Raw genomic sequence first — 26,244 nt, forward strand, 5'->3', positions numbered from 1 at the left:
AAATGCGAATGTCCCCATTTGCCTTTTAGTGAGGCGTGAAAATGGGGTCTCCACGGGCTGGAATCAACAGGTTCAGGATGTCCCTTTTGGATTAGTTTGTCTAATTCAGTGTCAATCTTACTTTTGAAAGCAAAAGGGACCCTTCGTGCTTTAATCCTAATGGGAGTGACAGTGGGGTCTAGCTTTAAGGACACAGGTGGTCCTTTGAATGTGCCCAGCTGGGGGCTGAAAACATCTGCAAATTCTTTGCAGACTTCCTGTAGGTCGAGTGTTTGTAGGCTGTTGAGCCCCGTGACGTGTATCCCCAAGGCCTCAAACCAATCGAGTCCTATGAGACTCGTTCGTTCACCCCCTACTACTAATAGTCTAGTGGACCTTCAAAATTCTTATACTGTACGTTCAGGGTGGCCTCCCCCTTAACACACACTCTTGAGTTCTGAAATCTGTTTAATACAATCTCAGACGGCCTTACTGGCCTTAGACCCACTTCCTTGAAACAAATCCTTCCTAAATGTATGCAATGAAATGATGGACAGGGCAGACCCTGTGTCTAGTGTTCGCATAGATAATTGACTCCTGTAGCTTCACGTTGAGTGACAGCTTTTTCTTCATGGGCTTGTGTGTGCCTGTTCTACAGATGCTTCTTCGCGAAGCGCAAAAACCTACCCTATTCTGGCTGGGTAATCTGGTACCCTTCAGGCGTTCTTCTTGGGGTTGTGCCTTTCGTCGGCCCAGGCACACAGCTGCAATGTGCCCTTGTTTACCGCATGCCCGGCAGGTAGCGGAGCGGAACTTGCAGTCGGTTCTCCTGTGGCGACCTCCACAGACGATGCACTTGAGCGGAGCCGAAGAGCTTCCCTTCTTGGTTCTCTCTCCCTCGCTGGGTGTAACGGGTCGACTTCTCGTCCCGGATCCTCCTCGGTGGTGATTTCGTTTGGACGTCTTCCTGGTGGGCACGGACGCACCCTCTGCACTGTTTCTGATCGGCTCCGCATGTTTTTGACGGCGCCGCCTGCTGCTTCTTCTGCGGTGACTTCCTTAAGTCGTCTTGGAAGGATAATTCTTCCTTTGCGAAAAGTCTCTGTTGTAGCTAGCGATGCCTTAAACCGCACATGAATCGGTCCCTCAGTCGTTCTTCGAGGTCCTTGAACTCGCAGGGCTTGGCGGCCTTCGTAACGCGGCGATGTATTCCTTGACTGACTCACCGGACCGTTGATCCCTTTGTTCGAAGGTGTGGCGCCATGAGATAACGGACACCTTGGGATGGAAATGCTCCTTCAGCAGCTTCTTCAAGTCTGCGTAGCTTACAGACTCTACTGGGACAGGTGCTGCAAGGTTTTCTGCGATTTTGAAGGCGTCTTGGCCGCAAACGCAAAGCAGGGTGGCCGCTTGGGTTATTTTTAAGACTTCAACTTGTCTTCCCTCACTTGGTTTCCTTGAAGTAGTTCTCCCATTCTGGATACGTTGGGACTCCCACCCGCTCTGGATGTTAGAAAACGTCGAATTCCGAAAGCCTTCCGATTTTGTCTGCGTGCTGCGAATCGTTTCGGATGCTTCAGGAGACAGGTTCTATCAGACCAGCCTTACCCCCGAAATGTCGCACTGGCGAATTGTGGCGGGCATGCTGCCGAGAGTATCAGACTCCTGTTCCTCTCTTCGAACCGCTTCAGGACTCCTTGGGTAAGCTTACCTTCTACGTTTTCCTTTCCAGGTAGTGCAAGGCATCCCATCCTCGTCGCCAGTGTTGCGTCCTTGGCGGGAAAACAGACACGAGAAGCAGCTGGAGTTCTCAAGTTCTTTTATTCAGCGTTCAGCTTACAGGAAGATGGCTTCAGCTCAGCCCAACGCCTCACAGCCTCTTATATAGGCAACTCCCGGGTAAATGGGTTACTTTTCCCGCGCCAGCACCCGCGCATGCGCACGGCGCTGGCGACAGCCTGTCTGGTCCCGGGCAGCTTTGCACCTGCCCGGGACTGCCTGCAAACGCCCAAGCCGTTTGCAAAGGCTCGGGACATAACAGGGTGGGCGCAGTTTCAGCATGACGCATCCAGCCTGCAGGCCGGCAGTTTGACATGCCTGCTTTAAATTTTATCTCTGACATTTTCCAACCTATCTATAATCTCTGATGTCTGTCTGTCTGTCTGTCTGTCTGCCTGCCTGCCTGCCTGCCTGCCTCTCTGTCTGTCTGTCTGCTGTCTGTCTGTCTGTCTATCTTTCAATCAATCATCTCTTTGACAAGGTTTTAAGAACCAAATGTGTGTTGTGCTGTATTGTGGAGCAATGCAAGAGGACAACAATACAAGATTATGCGAAGAGGACATAATCAAATGCTGAAGTGCCACCATCAGTTTGTAAAACAATAGTTCTTAGATCACCGTGATAATAATAACAACAACAACAATAATAATAGAATTGGAAGGGACCTTGGAGGTCTTCAACTCCCTGCTCAGGCAAGAGAACCTATACCATTTCATACAAGTGATTGTTCAGTCTCTTCTTAAAAACGTCCAGTGTTGGAGCATTCACAACTTCTGGAGGCAGGTTTTTCCACTGATTAATTATTCTAACTGTCAGGACTTCTCCTTAGTTCTAGGTTGCTTCTCTCCTTGATTAGTTTCCATCCGTTGCTTCTTGTCCTGCCTTCAGGTGCTTTGGAGAATAGCTTGACTCCCTCTTCTTTGTGGCAGCCCCTGAGATATTGGAACACTGCTATCATGTCTCCCCTAGTCCTTCTCTTCATTAAACTAGACATACCCAATTCCAGCAACCATTCTTTATACTGTATGTTTTAGCCTCCACTCCCCTAATCATCTTTGTTGCTCTTCTCTGCACTCTTTCTAGAATCTCAACATCTTTTTTATATCATGGTAACCAAAATTGGATGCAGTATTCGAAGTGTGGTCTTACCAAGGCGTTATAAAGTGGTATTAACACTTCACGTGATCTTGATTCTATCCCTCTGTTAAATGCAGCCTAGAACTGTGTTGGTTTGACCTGCCTGAAGTTTCACTTGGGATATGAGCAAGAGATTTTCTTTTCATAACTGGAAGCAGCAGGATTTTGACCATATTTGTTAGGTTGCTAGAGAAGCTCTCTTGCTTTGGAGGTGAAAATGTGTCAGCTAACCCTTGATTGGCTGACTATGGTTTAATGATTTCCCCAACTGACTGGATCATGACTTAACCAAATCCACCTGAGGTGGTGGGATGCCTCTTAGTGCTAATTCAGGCATCCCTCTAAAGATCTAAATCAGGGGTGTCAAACTGGCTGCCTGCGGGTTGGATGCGTCATGCACAGGCCATGCTCACCCTGGTTCCACAAAGGCAAAAAGCATGATATGTTACAATACATCACGATGGAGTTTAACACCCATGATCTAGATGTATTGACTTAGGGGTTTCCTTTGATGTAGGTAGGTTAGATTGCACTCTCTGTATGACACACCAATCTTCCCCTGCTAGTTTCTGTATGTTATCTTGGTTTCTTTCTTTCTTGGGAAATTGTGCAAGAATGCTGTCAGACAGCTGGGGAATTAGCTCAAATGGTAGAGCGCTTGCTTAGCATGCAAGAGGTAGCAGGATCGATGCCTGCATTCTCCAGCCATTCTCCTTTATTTTGCTCCCTCCATAGAAAGTCCTTCATCCAGTTTCTTCATCTCCTGCAAGGTTTTGTCCATGTGGTGCTTCTAAGTTGCTGAAAAATGTGTCCTAAGTCTGGGTGACCACTTAGCTTGAAGAGATGATGGGATCTTTTTCAATACAAGCTTTAGTGTAGCTGTGTGTGTAAAGGAGAGAAATAGATAAAGGGAAAGCAGTAAAGAAATGTTTGTTGTTACTGCTTGCTGTGTGGGCAGGAACCAACACTGTGCGAGCAGTGCTTATCAGACACAGCAAACCCAGGCTCCTTTCATTTTGGAACAAGAGTTTGTAAGGCAGACTTCTGAATCCTATAACCTGGAGTCACAGAGATGGATGACAGTTCTACACATCCTGGAAAGGATACCCCCATTTGCTTTACTGGGCATTTCAGTGTTTGCCATTGACAAGGGAGAGGTGGAACATTAAGCAGAAAGTGAATGATCAAACTAATGATTGCAACATTCTCTTTTACCTCTGTTAAAAGAGTTGCTGCTTTGCTTTCTGTTTTAAAACCTGTAGATGTTTTCTCTACCACGTCAGACTCTAAGATTATACTGGAATCCCCTACCTGCACCCTTATTTAATGAAGAGACTAGATAAAAGTGGGAGGACTTATTTGGTGATGGCTCTAGCTCAGTGTTTCTCAACCTTGACAATTTTAAGGCATGTGGACTTCAACTCCCAGAATTCCACAGCCAGCATTGCTGGCTGTGGAATTCTGGGAGTTGAAGTCCACATGCCTTAAAATTGTCAAGGTTGAGAAACACTGCCTAGCTCATGCAGTGTGCTCACTAGACAGAATCACCTTTTGATCTTTTGTGCAAGATGAAAAGTTTTTTTTTCTCTTTCCTAGGAAAGACTGAGATTTTTTAAAATGCTTTTCTATCTTTGTATTGTTCAATATTGCTGCTAACTTGACATTGCTTTTTGCTGCTGTGCTCTTCTTAATGTCATGTTCTTGTTTTTTTTTTTTCATTTATTTTTCAAAATACCTGTCCCTCCAGAAAACTTTAGGCAACAAAAAAAGTGCAACCTTACATGATGAAATCTGTTTCAGGATGCTGTATTAGCTTACTAGAGAGAATATTTATAGAAATCATTTTTGTTCTGGCATCCCCTTTTCTCTGTTGTGGGACTTTTTCCTTTCTCGAATGAAGGCAAATATACCTGTCCCAGGATAATGTTGTAGGAGCCAATCTGGGTCTTTTCACCAGGACTACAGGTTTTGACTTCCCAGCCCAACTTCAGGGAACTTCTTTCTAGCAGAGTGTGTGCTGTTCTGTGTGTGGTATTTACAGTGCCCATTGTAAGGGGCTTTTTAGATGTTGATTGGGGTGTGTTGATCACTAGCTTTTAAGTCATTAGCTGTTGTTTGCTTGTACTGCCTGCCCTCACCTTCTAAGTACTTGATAGGCTGGTGATGAACTCCAATCAACTCCTGTTGACTGACAAGAGGCCTGGTTCCCAGTTTTTTTTTTTTTTTTCCCTTTCTCATTCCATAAAGGCCTCTGGAATCCTCTTTGTTTAAAGTAAGACAGCAGAGCGGGGATGGTGGAATAGCTTAAGTGTGGAAGCTTTCCACCCCTGTTATAATGTGAGGGAATTTCCAAAGCAGATCTTCTCCTTTTCCTGTGGAAACAGTGGGAGAAAGCAAACTTTGTAGCAAGCTCTACTTTGCAGGATCACTGCTAGAGAAATGCAAATTCGAATACATTCTCAAACCTGGATTAGTAGCAGTACTTGGGTAAAAATGTCTCGAACAGTCACTAATTGCGAGCAGAATAGGATTCAGCAGTGTGAGGCGGTTGTAAGAAAGGCACACAACATTTTAGGCAGCATCATGAGAAGTTTCAAACAACAGTGGGGATCACCTGGGATCAAAAACCAAATTCTATGAGGAAAGATGGAAGAACTTGGGAATTTATAATTTTGAGAAGAAGAATAAGAGCGATAATATAACACTGACCTTCAAACTTCTGAAAGTCTCTCTGAGAAGCTCTTTTGAGAGTGAAACCCGCTGATGCAGAATGAGGTTGAGCTTCCTTCCTTATGCCTTCAAGCAGAGGGTGGACAGCCAAACCTTGGATATGTTTTCATTTGGATTCGTCTTCTGGGCAGGACTTTCTTTCCTGTTATTTAATTGGAAGGGTGAATAATCATGTTTTTTTTTTCTTTACAGAATCACAGGCAAATGTACCACTAACAAAACATTTTTCGGGGTGAACCCAGTGACATGAAGGCCACTGTGTACAGAGTTATTGATTTGTTTGCCAACCCCTGGGACTTTGTTTGGCTGCAGTATCAGCCTCTATTCCCAAAAGAAAACATACGCAAGAATCTTTTCCCCATGCCTTATTGGCTGATCTTGAAAGTTTGGTGAACGCACACTAGAAACCCAATCCCAGCTTGGAATTCTGTTCTTTATTCACTTTTTTGCTTGTTAATATTGGCTCAGGACATTTCCGCTTCAGATCCTAAAACAGGATGAATGTGATTTTTCTACTCGGGTTCCCTGCCCTGCTCCTCTGCAGTACTGGTAGGTATTTTCATGACTTTATAGACAGACAGTTTGAATCACAAGCCAGAGGATATGAAAAACTCTTGTAGGAGCATGTTGACTGAGCACCTAGCTTTGGGAAGGCCTTCTGTATTCTAATAGCATCAGGGAATGGATGGAAGGATAGAAAAAGAAGGGATTCAGTAAATAAAATGGCCGGTTGGTAAGATTCAAAATGGTGCTGATAGGCAGGAACCTGAAAAACTCACCATGGATGAGATTAGGTGGTGTGCCTAGTTCTGCAGAGCACACAGAGATATTCTAGGAATTCTCATCCATATGAAATGAAATTCAATGGTGAAAAAAGTAAGGTTCTACATTTAGGCAAGAAAAACCAAATGTACAGGTATAGTATAGGGGGTACCTTGCTCAATAGTAGTAACTGTGAGAGGGATCTTGGAGTCCTAGTGGACAATCACTTAAATATGAGCCAGCAGTGTGCTGCAGCTGCCAAAAAAGCCAACACAGTACTAGGCTGCATTAACAGAGGGATAGAATCAAGATCACGTGAAGTATTAATACCACTTTACAATGTCTTGGTAAGGCTACACTTGGAATACTGCATCCAGTTTTGGTCACCACGATGTAAAAAAGATGTTGAGACTCTAGAAAGAGTACAGAGAAGAGCAACAAAGATGATTAGGGGGCTGAAAGCTAAAACATATGAGGAATGGTTGCTGGAATTGGGTATGTCTAGTTTAATGAAGAGAAGGATGAGGGAGGACATGATAGCAGTCTTCCAATATCTCAGAGGTTGCCACAGTTAGAACAATTAACCAGTGGAACAACCTGCCTCCAGAAGCAGTGAATGCTCCAACACTGGAAGTTTTTAAGAAGAGACTGGACAGCCATCTGTCAGAAATGGTGTAGGATTTCCTGCCTGAGCAGGGGGTTGGACTCAATGACCTCCAAGGTCCCTTCCAACTTTATTGTTGTTGTTGTTGTTGTTGTTGTTGTTGTTGTTGTTGTTGTTGTTATTCAGATGTTTTCCCAGAATTTATCTATACATGAAAGGGAGAAATGATTTAAGCCAACGGTCCCCAATCTTTTGGGTACCAGGGACATGGAGAGAGGTTTTTCTGTGGACTGGAGGGGGTCTGGTTTTGCATGCTGCCTGCACTCTGCATCCTGCAGATGGGGCTTTGCTTGTTTGCATGGCCAGATTTCTGATATATTGCGGCCTAGTGCTGGTCCACAAGTCAGGGATTGGGGACCACTGACTTAGGCTGTCTACTCTGTCTACCTGTTTTTTCTAGGTAGATTCAAAACATCTCAGGATTTATTGTTTTCCAATCCTGTTCAAGATGTTCCTTCCCCTGGGACACCTCATTCATAGCTTGCATTTCCCATAGAATGAAGTAGACCGTGGTCCATCTACACTTGCCCTGTGCAACATGTTTATTGCTCCAAAGAGACTTGTTTTTATTAAGCAGTTGGAAGCTTCAGCTTTTCTTGACCTGCTGCCCAGCCAAATCATTTAACTGGGGTTAATGATGATTTGAATTGTGCAATTGCTTCAGTTTTTGAGGATCGAGAATGAGTATTAAATACAAAAATGGCAGCTCCCTTTCTGATTTTTGTTGACTGCAGGACCAAGTGGAGTACAATAAAAGGCTTAAGGTTTCCCACGTTTTCCATCTATTTCCTTACTAAAATTGATTTCTGCTCTTAATGCCATTTAAAAGCTTCATTAACTATTTTAAAGGGGCTCTAGAGCAGAAATCAGTTATCTTCATTGTAATTACAAATAATCTTTGTAAGAGGAAAACTGAATTTCCCAAAACAATCTGTAGAAGGTAGAGATTTAATCTTCCCTACATGCACAGTCATCTTAATTGTGATTGACAGAGAAGAGCAACAAAGATGATTAGGAGACTAGAAGCTAAAACTTATAAAAAATGGTTGCTGGAATTGGGTATGTCTAGTTTAATGAAGAGAAGGATGAGGGGGGACATGATAGGAGTGTTCCAATATCTCAGGGGCTGCCATAAAGAAGAGGGAGTCAAGCTATTCTCCAAAGCACCTGAAGGCAGGACAAGAAACAACCGATGGAAAATAACCAAAGAGAGAAGCAACCTAGAACTAAGGAGAAATTTCCTGAGAGTTAGAACAATTAATCAGTGGAACAACCTGCCTCCAGAAGCTGTGAATGTTCCAACACTGGAAGTTTTTAAGAAGAGACTGAATAACCATTTGTCTGAAATGGTATAGGGTTTCCTGTCTGATCAGGGGTTGGACTAGAAAACCTCAAAGGTCCCTTCCAACTCTGTTATTGTTATTGTGATTGGTTTCCAACTGCTTGCGGTGCTGTTAAAAAGATAAGTAAGATCTATCTTATCACTGTCTATTTTTTGCCTGAACAATTTGGATTTTCCAGTAATACTTTGCACTTGTTCCTTCTTGAAAATTGTCATTGGATTTGGCTGGCTGTTATATTTTATATACATTTTCTAATTTAGGGTTTTTATTTAAGTTAGGGGCACAAAATTGTGTCTAAATTTGCAGTAGGAAAATGTTGCTGTACAGTCAAACTCCCCCCCCCCCCACTCTCTCTCTGTGGCAAATCTCTGCCTCCTTGAAAAACATCTAAATAGGGTTATGGGCATCTTTTAGATATGCAGCATTGATGGGAAGCAAAAATGGTCTCAAATCAGGCAGAGAAAGAGATTTCTTGCAAAATGCATCAGCTTATCAAAACTTCCTCTATTAGCAGACAATTGTTGCTTCTCATTCCAACTTGAGCAGAACCACTTCAGATGCTCCTCACCTTTGTTTGCTGGGGTTTTTTGTTTGTTGGTTTGTTTATTTGTCCCTTTAACGGTCTCCTCTTCTCTGTCAGCCCAAGGTATCATCTGTAAAGTCTGTGACTCTGGAAATGACAAAGGTTGCTATGACAAAGAAGAGACTTGTAAGACTTACTCTGGACAATGTTATACATATGCAAGTTATATGGGTAAGATCCAAGGATGAAAACATGCAATAAAAGAAAGAAAGCCAGCCAGATATAGTGATGTGAATACAGTTTAGCACAGGCGAGGATCTTGAATGGTGGTTTTGATATTTTAAGAATGGTTCTTTTTAAGTTTGTCTAGGCTAACAGATGGTTTTCCGAATGGAGCATTTGACGATCATGTGATTCCACACATCACAGAGTAGTTGTTATTCTTTGCTTCATCCTGTTCAATGTTGTCTACATTCATCTTGTCCAACTCACAGACCTGTGATCCCCTCTTCTAGGTGGCACACAAGTCATGCAGTTAGTTCTATTACCATCTGCACACAAATGTGCCCTTCTTGTTGAAGGCAGAGGTTAAAAATGATGCAGACCTGGGCTAAAGCAGATGTCAGCAGACTGATTTCTTCTTAATCAGCAGCCAGTGTGGACAAGTGGCCAAAGACTATGAGAACTGTAGTCCAAAAGATCTGGAGGTTACTGACCCCTTGGATAGAAAAAAGATGGGCATTATTGTTATGATTGGCATGGCATGCAGTTGGTGGGATGTGTGGGGCAAATGTTAAAATTACACAGATCTTAGAGAACGTTTGGCACTGACCCACTGAAAGTCTTTTTAAAAAACAAGGATGGGAAAAACAAGGATGGGAATTGAAATCTTAGCAGCAAAATGTAGCTACTGAACTCCCATGGTAAGAACCACACTGATCTAAAATGGGATTTGGAGAGCTGGTTGTTTATTTTCTGGTATAGTCCAAACATTCTCATGGACAGCATTTTATGCTTTGGCCTTTTTTTCTTTTTCCTTTCCTTTTCCTTTCATGTAGACAGGGGACCATTGTTACTGTGAGATCCTGCTTTTATTTTGTACAACTCAAGGCAGTGTACACCCCAAGTGGGGATGACCTGAGAAAGAGTAATTGTCTCAAAGACACCAGCCAGCTTCCATGATTAAGGAAGAACTAGACTCACATTCTCCTGGTTTCTGGTTCATCACCTTCAAACTGGCTCCCACACTGAGTTGCATTTGAAACCACGTCATTGGGTGTATGTCTTCACATGTGTGTTATTAGATTTCAATCCCACATTTCTTTTGTACAACTCAAGAGGATGTGTGTAATGTTCCTACCTTTCACTTTCCCACAACAACAACCCAATGGTGACTTGAGAGGGGGACAGATCATCTGTCATCCAGCCAGCCTTCATGTCCAAAGTAGAACTGCAATTCATGATCTCCTAGTTCCTAGTCCATCACCTTCACCCAACAGGCTTCATCCATCTATCTTCCCTGATCCCCTCCTGCCACACTGAAAAGGCAGCCCCTCCCACAGAGGAAAGCAGCCAACAAACCTTGGTGTTTGCTCTAAAGCAGGTTCATTGGAGGGCCTGGAAACCTTTCAAGGTAGCGTTCTCACTTGGCAAGAGTTACTCAGCCAAAGAGATTGCAGGGACAGTAATAAGTAACAGAGAGGCACGAGGTGATTTCATTGCATGCAAGTTTTCAAAACACTCTCCCACGGTGTTATGTATATTTATATTTTAATGGTTATTTAAAGTGTGTTTTTACTGTGTTTTATGGCAAGCCTTCCAGAGTCACACACATAAGATGGGCAGCTATATAAATTTGATCAACCAATAAATAAAGTAACTGGTGTTCCCAGAGTAAGATTCAGGGATCACCCCCTGGTATCACTTACAATGTCCTGAAGATGTCTCATCAATTCTTTTTAAGAGATGTGTCTTCACAACATCTCTTCCAACTCATGTGCAAGCCTGTTGCAAATGCAGCCTATAGTCATCTTTAATTGTTTCATAGTGCTTTTTGCTCTCTTTTCAGTACAAACTTTGCTGTCCAATCTATAATGACTTGGTGAGGATTCTGCCAATGAACTGCCAAGCTACAATTAGCTGTTTAAGCCTGCTTAAAGCCATGATCCCCATTCCTATGTAGACCCTGGGCATTACCTTCTGTGTGAAAAGTTGGTTTCCTTCTGCAGATCCATTTGCCTATGTAATGCTTAACACTCACACACATACACACAAAGATAGACACACATTCTCTCTCTTTCCTCTGTCCTCTGTCTATCTTTGGCTGGAAAGAAGATAGAATGGAGAAGGGTGCAAACTCGAATAGGAGGGAGCTTGAATACACATTGACAGAACTCCCAATTTACATTAGATGGAGCTTATCTTATGCCCTACTAACATATCAACAGTGAGTTTTGTGTTATGTTGATCCCCATAGAAAACTGATGTGGGACATATGGGACATAATAAGACACTTTTGTACAATGCAAGCTTCAAGAAGAAGGCAGCTGCTTCCAAAGGAAACCTGCTGGGGGGGGGCTTTGTCAAGATATAGCTCATATCCCCAACATTATGTCAACAGTCAACTAGATCACTCTACTCCAGGGATCTTCAAACTTGGTCCTTTTATGACTTGTGGACTTCAACTCCCAGAATTCTTCAGCCAGCATGCCTGGCTGAGGAATTCTGGGGGTTGAAGTCCACAAGTCATAAAGGGGCCAAGTTTGAAGACCCCTGTTCTACTCCATCACTTATATCAAGCTTACAAACCAGTGGATAAAGACACTGGATCAGTCATACCCATTGGCTCCAAGCAGCACAGCCAGTGCCGAGAGAAGTTGATCAGTTACATCAGATAGACAGCGTTCCCTATTTTCTTGCCATTTTTTTTGAAGCTACACATTTCACATATTTTTATATTTCCCCTTGCAGATGGTGACCTCTACTTTGTAAGGTATACCTGTATCTATAGCAGCTTTGGAAACTGGTTTTGCAATAGAACAACGAAGGCAGATCCATATGTTCGTGTTTCAAGTTGTTGCACCACTGACAAATGTAATGGAGAAATACCATCTTTTCCTCAAAACTGGAATTAAAGAAAGCTGTTAAGTATTGTGGCTGATGTTCTCTGGGATTCCCCAGAAATTTCTTTGGTCATCTGAAGAACTTGTCAAGACCATCTAATATCTACAGCATTAGTCTCTAATCTGTATCTTGCTGCTCTTCTAATCTAGAGAGTAGCAATGGGAGCTCTTTCCAGATTTTATTGAATGCCAATTCCAAACATCCTGAGCAAGCACAGCCAGTGGTGAGGGATGTGGGGATTTGACATCCAACAACATCTGGAGGGACCATATACTGCTCCTCCTTGATTTAATGAAACTTATTCCTGAAGATATCTGCATAGGGTTGCAGCCTACATGTTGTATAATACATATTTAAAAGGCTTTTTATAATGGCTCATTGCACAAAGTAATTCCTCTGCTTAGCTCATATTAGTGATTTGGTGCAATGATTTAAAAAAAATATCTGCACTGTTTATATTCTTCTTGTAACTTGCACACTCAGAGCACATCTCCAAATAAATTTGATGTGTATTTCAGTTACCTTTTCATCTTGCCTGTTGTTTCAGATGTGATTAGAACAACAGATCTGAATACAAAACAAAAAAACCTGAGCAATCATTCTAGAGAAGATACATAGATTGTTCTTGTAGCTCCCTCATGCCTCTTTAAGCAGATATGGGGGGGGGGGAATATTGAAGTCCTAATGTTTTTAGGAGACAAGTTTCTGAGCTAATTTTTTTATTGTAGCTTCAAAGGTTATACGTGATCTGGAGCTGGGGGATATTACTATCAGCCCTTTACCTGGACATATCACTCCCTATTAACTATTAAGTTCGCCTGTTGCACCAGTTGCGACTCTACCTGGACCGGGAGGCTCTCCTTACAGTCACTCATGCCCCTGTCACCTCACGTTTGGACTACTGCAACGCGCTCTAGATGGGGCTACCCTTGAAAAGTATTCGGAGACTACAGTTGGTCCAGAATGCAGCCGCGCGAGTGATAGTGGGTGCTCCTCAATACACCCACGTTACACCTATCCTCCGTGAGCTGCACTGGTTGCTTATTGGTCTCCGGGTCCAATTCAAGGTGTTGGTCATTACCTTTAAAGCCCTATATGGCTCAGGGCCAGGCTATTTGCGAGACCGCCTACTACCTCATAGTTCCCTACGTCCGGTTAGATCCCACAGGCTGGGCCTCCTTCGGGCCCCGTCGGCCAAGCAGTGCCATTCGGCGGGGCCGCGGAGGAGGGCCTTCTCTGTGATGGCGCCCACGCTTTGGAATCAGCTCCCCCCGGGAGACTAGGACCGCTCCACCCTGTTGGTCTTCCGTAAGCTACTTAAGACCTGGCTTTTCCGGCAGGCCTGGGGTTTATAAAACCTTACCCCTGGATGATTGTTTTTGTATTGTTGTTGTGTTATGTTTTATGTGTTTTTTATTGTTAGCCGCCCAGAGTCCTTCGGGAGTGGGGCGGCTTATAAATTTTAAAAATAAAATAAAATAAATAAATAAATAAAATAAAAGATGGAGGTTTTGGTGGCAATTCCCTGCCAAAGAAAGAAAAAAACCTGTTTGAAGAGCTAACTCCAGGAACTTGATGGACCTGATCAAGTTTCAAAGGGAACTTGGGGTTGACCCTGAGATTCTTATGTGTGGTTCAATTGAAGCCTATTTGTATTGGAGCCTGGTTAATTAGGGATAACTCATTCCAGACAGAATCTGTTCACCCAAAATATTCCCAGAGTGGCTTTCTGAATATTATTGATCAATTAAATGCCATCAAGTCAGTGTTGACTCTTAGTGGCCACATAGGAAGACATTCTCTGTGATCATCTGCCCCTTACTTGGTCTTTTATCTCTTCCAAGGCTTCCTCCATCACCACAGTAACAGAGTCCGTCCACTTGCTGCTGGCCATCCTTCTCTTCTCTTCCATTCCACTGAAGGGATCAAAATATAATCATTTATGTATAACCCAGCCATTGTTCATTCTTTCTTCTTTGCACTCTGTACTTTGCTCAGAGATAACTTAGTAAAAATTGTGCTGAGAAAGAAAAAGCTTAACTTTCAGTGTGTTTGCTCTAGCTTGCAATGTATCGTTCTTCTGCTTGAAAATGTATCTGCTCAAGGAGAAAGTTCTCAGGCTGTGTGCCAGCAATTGTGTATTCAAAGCACGGCTTCTGGAACAAGCTGTAACTGACCTAACCTGGTAAAGAAAATACATATTCAGGGCGAAAAGGGAATCTTTTAGCCTGCGAAAGTGCCTTAGCTATAAAAAGAAAAAAAAACTTTTTTAGTGTCTGCCTCTCTTTTCTCCTTTGTCTTTCTGCATTTGAGATTAGAAGCACCCAGCCTTGCCTTTGATCAAGGAATAAAGCTGTTTCTTTGCAGTAGCTTTGTGTTCAGAGTCTCTTGGGAACTTATTTGGATTCTGAGCTGAAAAACCTTGCACCACCATTTCCAGCATCAGAGCCTTCCCCAGATAGCCAGGTCTTCACCTAATGCAGTGTTTCTCAACCTTGACAATTTTAAGGCATGTGGACTTCAACTCCCAGAATTCCACAGCCAGCAATGCTGGCTGTGGAATTCTGGGAGTTGAAGTCCACATGCCTTAAAATTGTCAAGGTTGAGAAACACTGACCTAATGCATCCAAAGTCAGATTGAGCCTGGTCCTTGTGCTGATATTTACATGATTATAGTATAATGGCATCCTTGCTTTATGACTCTTGTGATGTATTTCCTTATTCTGATGACTGCACTATTTTATTGGTGCATTTGTATGTTGCTGCTGATGAGCGTTAGAGAGCATCAACAAATCTTTCTCTGTAAAAGAATATTTGTAAGAAGGAAAAACAAGAAGCTGGAAGGAAGGAAATTGTCCAGTGATTTAGATGGGCAAGGAAGGAAGCTTGAAGAACTAAGAGGAAAAGGTGCAGGGTTCAAATGTGTCAGGTGGAGGAGACCCTGTCCAGGAAGAGCGACTGAGAAGCTAAGAAGAGAGTGAGAAGAACTGCTACATAAAACTGTTGCAGAGACATCTATAGCTGAGAAAATTTTGGGAAAGTGGAGAGGGGCTGAGAGGGATTAGTTTCTTCAAATATTTATTTATTTATTTATGAGACTTATATACCGCTTTAAGTGCAAGCACTCTCTAAGAGGTGTACACCAGTAAGCAATGTATATATATATTTACATTGCCCCCAACAATCTGGGTCCTCATTTTACCTACCTCGGAAGGATGGAAGGCTGAGTCAACCTTGAGTCGGTGAGATTTGAACCGCTGACCTGCTGAACACAGTCAGCTAAAGTGGCCTGCAGTACTACACTCTAACTGCTGCGCCACCTCTTCTGTGCTTTTGAAGCATAGCACACTCTTGACACTCCTGAGTCTGTTCTGTTCAAAAATACAACCACAAAACCAGCCTTTCTATAGAACAAATGAACTTTCATCCGAAAGTGATTTTGTTTTTGAGTCATATTCAAAAAACAAGCAGCGTTTGGACAATTTTGGTCTCCAGAGGGAGCTATTCCATAAAGCACAGCTTACAGAAAAAGGATCCATCATCTCTTCAAGCTAAAGCTTGCAGCATTAGGCTGAGCTTCTCAGCAGCTAAGGACCATCACACTGAAAGAACCTTGCAGGAGATGAAGAAACTGGATGAAGGACTTTCTACGGAGGGAGCAAAATAAAGGAGAATGGCTGGAGAATGCAGGCATCGATCCTGCTACCTCTTGCATGCTAAGCAAGCGCTCTACCATTTGAGCTAATTCCCCAGCTATCTGATAGCACTCTTGCACAATTTCCCAGGAAAGAAAGAAGCCAAGATAACGTACAGAAATTGACAGAAGGTTGGTGCTCCTTGAATCAATACATATGGAGCTTCAGAGGGACACCTGGATTAGCAGTAAGAGAATCCCTCCACCTCTGGTTGATCTGGCAAAGTGGGATGTGGGCATCCAATCACTAGGGGATAATCATTAAACCATGGTTAAGAAAGGGTTAGATGATACATTTCCGAGGTAACATACAAAGCAAAAGAGCTTCTCCATAAACCTACCAGATATGGTCAGAATCCTGCTCAGATGCTGCTTCCAGCTACAAAAAGGAAATCTCTTCCTCAGTTTCCAGGTAAAACTCAGCTGAAGTGAGCCAAATCCTACACAGTGCATGGTGATATAAGAACTATTACTTTATAAAAAAGTGGAGGCACTTCAAAGTTGATTGTGTCTCATTGATATTTCTTTCCAATATTGTAAATACTATATAACCTTTTGTTTTTCAGCCATGCAATTCAGCGATCATGGTTGTTGACCAAACTGGTATTTCTCTCAATGTAACCAGCACAGCACAGCACAACACAACACACATTTGTTCCTTGGAATCTTGTCACAGAGAGGACATGACAGTAGCAACCAAGTTTATTGATCTTGGATTGGTTTGTCTGGAAATGTGACAATAGATGATAGAGATGATAGAGATAATAGAAATTATAGACAGTATGGAAGAATGGGCTAACAATTGAAAACTCATGTTGACTAACAAGAGACTTCCTCCTTCTCCTCCTTCTCCTCCTCCTCCTCCTCCTCCTCTTTCTATTCAACCACTTGCATGGAAGTGACAATCCCAGTGCCAATCCACTTCTCTAAATGTCCTGAAACAAGGGCTGTACTGGTCCGTTCCCCACACACACACACACATACACACACACATGCACATGTATGGCAAGAGATCCAGAGGTGTTTATTCAACCCCCCAAAACAGGTTATCAGAAAGCACCCCTCTTGCACAGGTCTGGATTCTGAGATCAGCATGGAAAGAGTCACTGTGTAAACCAAGTCCAGAAAAGCAGTCCACAAGTCAAATGGGTCAGGATATACAACATGAGTATACAAGGCACAGAACTGGGCATGTTGCTTCAGCAGCACTCAAGTACCCAGGGTGGTATTAAGTAGGCAATGCTAGTGCAGCCCTTCATGAGAGACAAGGTTGCCTCATCCTAGCTGACCAGCATTGTGGCTGTCTCCTCTCTGCTCTACATGTCCTTGGATCAGGAGGAGGCATGGATTCTACTTACTCCTCATTGCTAATAGGAAGCAGCTGCTCCCTATCCTCCTGGCCAACTTGCTGCAGCTATGGCTCACCTCCCTCAGTCTCAGCCTATCACTGGTCCAATCAATGGTGAAAAAGCTCTGATACGGCGTGCGAAGTCATCTGACGTTGCAAGTTTGACATGCCTGTTGTAGAGAAAGACTGAAAATTTGTTGTGGAGATGCCAGCTAGGCTGGAAGGAGGGGTCAAATGAGGGCCTAGCTTGGAGTTGTTGCACAGCTCAACTGGCATAAGTTTGACTTGCCCCTAAATCCATCCATGAAGCCCTTATCTGGTTGTTCCCAGGACAAGTCAAGAAGTCTGGTGAAATTAGTGTAACATAAGTGTTAGACAATAAAGCTACTGGTTTCATGAGTCATGAGTGGTTCTAGTTGCTTGCTCTCACAGGGTGAAGGATTCCCCAGTTGCTTCTCAGAGGTAGTTCCTGCAACATACAAAAGGTACACCTATCCTCCGTGAGCTGCACTGGTTGCCTATTGGTCTCCGGGTCCAATTCAAGGTGTTGGTTATTACCTTTAAAGCCCTATATGGCTCAGGGCCAGGCTATTTGCGAGACTGCCTACTACCTCACAGTTCCCTTCGGCCGGTTAGATCCCACAGGCTGGGCCTCCTTCAGGTCCCGTCGGCCAAGCAGTGCCATTTGGTGGGGCCGCGTGGGAGGGCTTTCTCTGTGATGGCGCCCACGTCTTGGAACCAGCTCCCCCCAGAGATTAGGACCACTCCCACCCTGTTGGTTTTCCGTAAGCTGCTTAAGACCTGGCTTTTCCGGCAGGCCTGGGGTTTATAAAACCTGACCCCTGGATGACTGTAATTGTACTGTTTTGTTTGTCATATTTTATGTTGTTTTTATTGTTAGCCGCCCAGAGTCCTACGGGAGTGGGGCGGTTTATAAATTTTAAAAATAAATAAATAAATAAAAGACAGATACAAACTAATGTGTACAAATGGATTCAATTAGGTTGAATTAGTGTATGGATAGGAAAAAATGAGCAGAGAGTTGGCTGGAGAATATGGGCATCGATCCCACCACCTCTTGCATGCAAAGTCAGTGCTCTATCATATGAGCTAATTCCAAGCTCCAGGTAGGTTTCAGGCACCAAAGTGCAAGAACTCAGGACAAGATGCAGAAACTCAAGAGATAAAAGTGATCCAATAAACTGGCAAAATGAGCTACATGTTTGTCTCAGAGAATGCAGGCACTGATCCTGTTATCTCTTGCATGCAAAGCAAGCACTCGATCATTTCAGCTGATTGCGCCACATCCTAGCACATCCTGCTCCATCATTTCTCTAAAAAGAGCCACATAGAACCCAACATGCAGAATCACAGGGGCCTGGCTAGGGTGCATCTTCGGTATGGATGGTTAAAATCAAGCAAAATTGTATCTGGGGAAGACAGGCACCGATTCTACAGTCTACTGAAGCAAAGAAAGAGTTTAGTATTGTCACTAATTCCAACTGTCTGCTTGGGCTGCTTTGCAACAGTGTAGAAATTTAGGATAGTATTTAGGATAATAAAATGTAGGATCACATGCACAATTTGCCTGTATGAAAGCCAAAAGTGAATAGAGACCGATTGGAGAATGCAGGCATCGATCCTGCTCCCTCTTGCATGCTAAGCAAGCGCTCTACCATTTGAGCTAATTCCCCAGACATCAGGCAACCTTTGCCCACCAAACTGCAAGGATTTAAGATAACATTCAAGAGCTGAGGAAATGAAATTATAATATTATCATCCCCATCAGAGAAAAAGTCAAATCCAAACATGCTAGAGAATTCCTGGAAGCCTGGCACTCTGACAAAACAGCCATCTATGGGCACATACTGTACACATAGACAACATCTACATATATACCATCAAGGACCTCTCATCTTCCAGTGTCTGGATAAATCCTTTCAGTTCACAAAAAAGGGTGGTGATTCTGCTAAGTTAAAGACCAGTGGGGATTTAGCTCAAATAGCAGAGCGCTTGCCTAGCATGCAAAAGGTAGTGGGATCGAAGCCTGCATTCTCCAGTCTCTATTTACTTTTGGCTTCCATACAGAAAATCTTCATGCAGGCAATTTTTGCATATTTTCCTGGACTAGGAATTAGTGGCAATGCAAAAGTCTTGCTTTGCTTGCAAGAGACGGTGGGATCGATGCCCACCTTTTCTAGACAGGCTTTTGATTGATTTTATCATCCTGCCCCAAAATCCACCCCACTCCACCCCTCTGATTCTGCATACGATTTTCTGTGTGGGTGTTTCTTAAGAAATGGTGGAGCAGCAATGCTAGGATGCTATGCAATTACTCAAATGGAAGAATGATTGCTTAACATACAAGACGTAGTAGGTTTGAAGCCCAAATCTACCTTTACCCTGTTTTACCCATTTTATTAGACCATTTTATGTATTTTTTTAATTTAAAGGATTTATAGGATCATCCATCCTCTGCCACATGACTCTGGGTGTCAGCTCCATTCATGCATGAGAGAAGAGAAGACTTTGTGGGGCAATTTCACAGTCCTTCAGGCTTCTCCATGCCAAAAGCTTTTTCAAAGGGATGGAAGGCCTGAAGCAGCATGAAATCGCTCTCCCAAAGCCTTTCGTCCCTTTGCAAAAGCTTTTGGCACGGAGAATAGAAGCCATTGGGGGTATGGTCTCATACTCCTTCAGACTCATCGAGGCTCCCCAATGTTTCAAACGTGGATCAGGTGTCCTGTGCAGCAGCCTCAGTGAATCAGCAAAGCTGACTTGTCCCACTCAACCTCTGCCCCCAACTCTCCAATTTTGGAGCATCGGGAGCAGGCAGTTTGGTGGCCCAGCTGGGAGGGAGGAGAAGTGGGCTGTGAGTGATGGGCCCAGTGGTGGGATTCAGATATGTGAACAACAGGTTCTCTGTGTGGATGCCACTTATGGAAGTCCATTCTGGGCCTGGGTAACAAAAAATTAGCTACCGGTTCTGCCAAACTGGTGCGAACCGGCTGAATCCCAGCACTGGATGGGCTGGTACACACGCACATGCATGGAGCTCCACTTGTGCAAGAGAGAAGCCTTTGGGGCACCACCCGCGCAAGTGGAGCTATGCACCAGCCCGATTCCGAATAGGCTGGCGCCTGGTAGTGGGCCATAGCCTGGGGGTTGGGGACCCCTGGGCTAGGCACAACCCATCCTATTCCACAAAAGCCCATAAAGTTTTACAGCCTCAGAAACCTCATTCATTCCCCCCACCCATCTGCCACCAGTTTGCAGTTACAGGCAGTTGGGGAATTAGCTCAGCTGGTACAGTGCTTGCTTAGCATGCAAGAGGCAGCAGGATTGATGTCTACATTCTCCAGTCAGCTTCTGTTCAGTTTTGGCTTCCATAGAGAAGATCCTCATGCTGGCAAGTTTTGCATATTTTTCTGGACTGGAAATTAGTGGCAATGCAGAAGTCTAGCTTTGCTTGCAAGAGATGGTGGGATCAATGCCCACCTTTTCTAGATAGGCTTTTGGTTTGGCTTTATCATTTTATCATCCTTCCCCATCCTTCCAGAACTGGCTTTTCTCCAAGATACTAGGATAGAAAGCAAAACTTAAAGGAAGCGATCTGGGAGGTGCCTACTCCATCCAAACTAGAGAATGGGCAGATACACCAGAGAGAGGCAGTCTGTCAAATAACCTGGCCCTGTGCTAGATAGGACTTTGAACATGATAAGGAGCACCTTGAATTGTACTGGAGAAAATCTGGAAGCCAAAGCAGCTGGCATAACAATAATGCAACATGTGCAAAGTGGGAGGAAGACAGAAGGGGTTGCTGTCTGAGCTTGGGAAAAGCAGCTGCAGCCAAGTAGTAACGCTTCCCACCCCTTACCCCAAGATTAGACTCAGCTCAACCTTTCTCCAAAGGGCCATAAAAGGTTGTTCAGCCCCAGAAACCTAAAAGGAGATAGGCTAATTCAATTCCGTCCCCCTTCACACCCGCTGCCAGTTTGGTGAGAGAGGTTTCACCCTCGCAGGCATCCATGCTGACAACTCAGCAGTCTGGCACAGATCCAGAACTCAGGTGCTTTAATTCACAGCTGTGAGGAACTTGTCCACTTTCTCTGGATCCACCTGCTCAAGCTCTTCCCGAGTGATGGAGCTCAGATATGTCTTGGTCATTTCTAGCAGACTTATTAGTTGGCATCTAATTTCATCTCCTCAGTTTGTACTTCTTGTCCTGAATTCTTGCAGTTTGGTGAATCAAGGCTGGCTGGAGCTGGGGAATTAGCTCATATGGTAGAGCGCTTGCTTTGCATGCAAGAGGTGGTGGGATCAATGCCCACATTCTCCAGATCATTTTTTTATTTATTTTTCCAAAGTATTAGACCATTTTCATCTACTCAGTTTCTATACCTTGTCCTGAATTCTTGTAATGTAGTAGAAGAAGCTTGACAAGGCAGTTGGGGAATTAGCTCAAATAGTAGAGTGCTTGCTTAGCATGCAAGAGGTAGCAGGATCGATGCCTGCATTCTCCAGTTAGTCTGCATTCAATTTTGGCTTCCATACAAAAGATCCTCATGTAGGCAATTTTTGCACATTTTCCTGGACTTGGATTTAGTGGCAATATACAAGTTTTGCTTCGCTTACAAGAGGTGATGGGAATCAATGCCCACCTTTTCTACACCGGCTTTTGGTTGATTTTATTATGCTTTCCCACCCCATTCCACCCCTGTGATTCTGCATATGATCTTCTGTGTGGGTGTTTCTTGAGAAATGGTAGAGCCGTACTACTAGGATGCTCTGAAACTAGCTCAAATGGAAAAGTGTTTGCTTAACACACAAGAGGCAGTGGGCTTGATGCCTACATTTTACAACCACCCTTTATCCTTTTTTGCCATGCTATTAGAGCACTATTTCTTTATTTAAAGCAGCGGTTCTCAACCTATGGGTCGCGACCCCATTTGGGGTCGATCGCCCATTTTTCGGGGGTCGCCAAAGGCGGCGATCCGCCATTTTTCACGGTGCCGTGCACGCACGCCGCGCATGGGGGCGGCGCCACGCATGCGTGCCGTGCATGGGGGCAGCACTGTGCACACGCGCCGCGCATGGGGGCGCCGGGCATGCGCATCGCGCATGGGGAGCGCCATGCACGCATGCCGAGCATGGGGGGCTCGCGCATGCGCATCGCGCATGGGGGCGCCCCCATGCGCGCGGCCCGGCACATGCGCAGAATATTTGTGTGACGGGGGTCGCCGTCACACAAACGTTGAGAAGCACTGATTTAAAGGATATATAAAATCATCTTCTGCCACACAACTCTGGATAGCTAACAACAGTGATAAAAACATTGAAAGTAATGTAACAAACAATAAAGAAAAACCAAGACCCCAGTCCACCAACAACATCCATTCATCTATACAGTTTTTTCAAAATTTACAAAATAATAGAGTTGGAAGGGACTTTGGAGGTCTTCTAGTCCAACCCCCTGCTCAGGCAAGAAACCCTATACCATTTCAGACAAATGGTTGTCCAATCTCTTCTTAAAAATTTCCAGTGTTGGAGCATTCACAACTTCTGAAGGCATGTCATTACACTGATTAATTGTTCTAACTGTCAGGAAGTTTCTCTTCAGTTCTAGGTTGCTTCTCTCATTGATTAGTTTCCATCCATTGCTTCTTTTCCTGCCTTCAGGCGCTTTGGAAAATAGCTTGACTCCCTCTTCTTTGTGGCAGCCCCTGAGATATTGGAACATTGCTGTCATGTCACCCCTAGTCCTTCTCTTCATTAAACTAGACATGCTCAATTTTAGCAACCGTTCTTTCTAGGTCTCCCATTCTTTGGGAGTTAAGAGGGTGGGGCCTGCCAGAACTCAAGGGGAAGGTGTCCAATAGGGCATAAGCATTGTAGATCATCATCCAACATGTTTGGCATGCTCCAGAACTCAGATGGCCAAACTCACAGCTGTGAGGACCTTCTCCACTTCCTCAGGATAGACCAAAATGTCTGCCACATAACTGAGTTCAGTTGTGTCTTAGTCCCTTCTAGTGGATCTGACCAGCTGGCATCTAATTTTGTCTGCTCAGTTTCTGCATTTTGTCCAGAATTATTGCAGTTTGGTGGGTCAAGGATACCTGGAGATGGGGAATTAGCTCATATGGTAGAGCGCTTGCTTTGCATGCAAGAGGTGGTGGGATCGATGCCCACATTCTCCAGTTGAATATTTATTTTGCTTTATAATCGGATTATTTTCATCTCCTTAGTTGCTGTCTCTTGTCCTAAGTTCTTGTAACACAGTTAATCAAATCTGCCAGGCACTTGTGGAATTAGCTCATATAGTAAAGCACTGGCTTGGCATGCAACCGATGACAAGAAGCAACGGACAAGAAGCAACGGATGGAAACTAATCAAGGAGAGAAGCAATCTAGAACTAAGGAGAAACTTCCTGACAGTTAGAACAATTAATCAGTGGAACAAACTGCCTCCAGAAGCAGTGAGTGCTCCAATACTGGAAGTTTTTAAGAAGAGACTGGACAGCCATCTGTCCGAAATGGTGTACGGTTTTCTGTCTGAGCAGGGGGTTGACTTGATGACCTCCAAGGTCCCTTCCAACTTTGTTGTTGTTGTTGTTGTTATATGATGGGATTGATGCCAACTCTCTGCTCATTTTTTTTGATCCATACACTAATTCAACCTCATTGAATCCATTTGTACACATTAGTTTGTATCTGCCTTTTCTTTTGTATACCATGGAAAGTACCTTCAAAATGCAACTGAGATGAAGTCTCAAACCAGAGACTTTGAGATGAAGTAACTAAAGCCACTCATAAAGTCAGTAATTTTATTGTCTACTACTTATGTATAAGAATCTCGCCAGACTTCTTGACTTGCCCTGGGAACAATCATAGATGGATCTTGGGGCAAGTCAAGTTTATGCCAGTTGCAGCTGAGCAACAACTCCAAGCTAGGCCCTCACTTGACCCCTCCTTGCAGCCTAGCTGGCACCTCCACAACAATTTTCCAACTTATCTCCACAAGAACCCTCTGTTGTCTCTTTTTCTCTCTGCAGAGTCAATTCTATTCTTTGTATGTAATCACAAGTCTATACTTGCCTCAGGACATTCAGAAAACTGATTGGGACTGGCGTTTCCATGTAAGAGGAGAAAGGATAGGGATAGAGAGAGAGGGAGGGAGGGGGAGGAGGAGGAGGAGCAGGAGAAGAAGACAATATCTTATTAGTCAATATGAATCTTTAAATGTTAGCCTTGCCATTCTTCCTCCCTTATTATAATCTCTCTCTCTCTCTCTCTCTCTCTCTCTCTCTCTCTCTCTCTCTCTCTCTCTCTCTCTCTCTCTCTCTCTCTTTCTCTCTCTGACAAACCAGTCCAAGGCCCAAAGTCAACAAACCTGGTAGCCATTATCATCTGTCTGTGACAACATACTAAGGAACAGATGTGTGCTGTGCTGTGCTGTGCAAGTTACATTGAGAGCTAGAGGGCCTCAGGTCAAAAACGTCAGTTTTGTCAGCAGCCAACGATCACTGAGTTCCATATCTGAAAAACAAAAAGTTAAATAGCAATTCAAATATGGAGAAGAAACATCAAAGTGACATAATCAACTGTTGAATTACCTCCAGCTCTTTGTCAAATAATATTTCTTAGATCGCCATGGCCTCTTGAGGACCTGGCTCTCTTCAGCTGAGTTTCACTTGGGAACTGAGGAAAAGATTCAAGTTATGCTCTGACCTGGAGAAAATGCTGAAGCCCAAATATTAGGAGACATTCTGGATGGAGGTTTTACCTGCCTGATTTGGAGGGATTCTCTTACTGCTAATCCAGGTGTCCCTCCAAAGGTCCAAATGTATTGATATAGGTAGGTTGGATTGCACTCTCACCATGGAGTACCAACCTTCTGTCAATTGTGCAAGAGTGCTATCAGATAGCTGGGGAATTAGCTCAAATGGTAGAGCGCTTGCTTAGCATGCAAGAGGTAGCAGGATCGATGCCTGCATTCTCCAGCCATTCTCCTTTATTTTGCTCCCTCCGTAGAAAGTCCTTCATCCAGTTTCTTCATCTCCTGCAAGGTTCTTTCCGTGTGATGGTCCTTAGCTGCTGAGAAGCTCAGCCTAATGCTGCAAGCTTTAGCTTGAAGAGATGATGGATCCTTTTTCTGTAAGCTATACTTTATGGAATAGCTCCCCCTGGAGACCAAAATTGTCCAAACACTGTTTGTTTTTTGAATATGAGTCAAAAAGAAATTCACTTTCAGATGAAAGTTAATTTGTTCTATATGAAAGACCAGATAAGGGGCAGATAATCATGGAGAATGTCTACCTATGTGGTCACTAAGAGTCAATACTGACCTGATGGCACTTAAACAATAACATGGGAACAATCATAGATGGATCTTGGGGCAAATCAAGCTTATGCTACTTGCAGCTGAGCAACAACTCCAAGCTAGGCCCTCACTTGACCCCTCCTTGCAGCCTAGCTGGCACCTCCACAACAATTTTCCAACTTATCTCCATAACAACACTCTGCTCTATCTTTTTCTGTCTGCAGAGTCAATTCTATTCTTTGTATGTAATCACAAGTCTATACTTGCCTCAGGGCATTCAGAAAACTGATTGGGACTGGCGTTTTCATGTAAGAGGAGAAAGGATAGGGATAGGGAGGGAGGGAGGGAGGAGGAGGAGGAGGAGGAGGAGGAGGAGGAGGAGGAGGAGGAGGAGGAGGAGGAGGAAACAATCTCTCATTAGTCAATATGAATCTTTAAATGTTAGCCTTGCCATTCTTCCTCCCTTATTATCTCTCTCTCTCTCTCTCTCTCTCTCTCACACACACACACACACACACACATACACACACACACACCAGTCCAAGACCCAAAGTCAACAAACTTGGTATCCATTCTCATCTGTCTGTGACAACATACTAAGCAACAGATGTGTGCTGTGCTGTGCTGTGCGGTGCTGTGCTGTGCTGTGCTGTACTGTGCGGTGCTGTGCTGTGCTGTGCTGTACTGTGCAGTGCTGTGCAATGCAAGTTACATTGAGAGCTAGAGGGCCTCAGGTCAAAAACGTCAGTTTTGTCAGCAGCCAATGATCATGAGTTCCATATTTGAAAAACAAAAAGTTAAATAGCAATTCAAATATGGAGAAGAAACATCAAAGGGACA

At 43.8% G+C, this 26,244-nt stretch overlaps 1 long non-coding RNA gene and 6 other non-coding genes across 9 annotated transcripts; 4 read left to right on the forward strand and 3 right to left on the reverse strand.

Annotated features, from left to right (window-relative positions):
- Positions 1-2,895: 2,895 nt before the first annotated feature.
- Positions 2,896-6,118, reverse strand: LOC120318849. 3 transcript variants are annotated; one of them, XR_005559611.1, is made up of 4 exons: positions 5,605-6,118; positions 5,361-5,529; positions 5,034-5,267; positions 2,896-3,774 (listed from the first exon to the last, which is right to left on the reverse strand). It is a non-coding gene; the product is annotated as an uncharacterized LOC120318849 (long non-coding RNA). The 3 variants fall into 3 exon arrangements; XR_005559610.1 differs by lacking the exon at positions 2,896-3,774 and having other exon boundaries at positions 4,400-5,267; positions 5,361-5,509; XR_005559609.1 differs by lacking the exon at positions 2,896-3,774 and having other exon boundaries at positions 4,400-5,267.
- TRNAA-AGC lies at positions 3,527-3,599 on the forward strand. Its single transcript has one exon. It is a non-coding gene; the product is annotated as a tRNA-Ala (tRNA).
- Positions 6,119-15,718: 9,600 nt separating the features above from the next.
- Positions 15,719-15,791, reverse strand: TRNAA-AGC. Its single transcript has one exon. It is a non-coding gene; the product is annotated as a tRNA-Ala (tRNA).
- Positions 15,792-18,703: 2,912 nt separating this feature from the next.
- Positions 18,704-18,776, reverse strand: TRNAA-AGC. The gene has a single exon. It is a non-coding gene; the product is annotated as a tRNA-Ala (tRNA).
- A 2,572-nt stretch (positions 18,777-21,348) lies between these two features.
- On the forward strand, positions 21,349-21,421 carry TRNAA-UGC. The gene has a single exon. It is a non-coding gene; the product is annotated as a tRNA-Ala (tRNA).
- Positions 21,422-23,209: 1,788 nt separating this feature from the next.
- On the forward strand, positions 23,210-23,282 carry TRNAA-UGC. Its single transcript has one exon. It is a non-coding gene; the product is annotated as a tRNA-Ala (tRNA).
- A 1,729-nt stretch (positions 23,283-25,011) lies between these two features.
- Positions 25,012-25,084, forward strand: TRNAA-AGC. The gene has a single exon. It is a non-coding gene; the product is annotated as a tRNA-Ala (tRNA).
- Positions 25,085-26,244: the final 1,160 nt, after the last annotated feature.

Source organism: Crotalus tigris, unplaced genomic scaffold (assembly GCF_016545835.1).
Source record: "Crotalus tigris isolate CLP2741 ecotype Arizona unplaced genomic scaffold, ASM1654583v1 scf7180000020497.760770, whole genome shotgun sequence".
NCBI classification, from domain to species: Eukaryota; Metazoa; Chordata; class Lepidosauria; order Squamata; family Viperidae; genus Crotalus; species Crotalus tigris.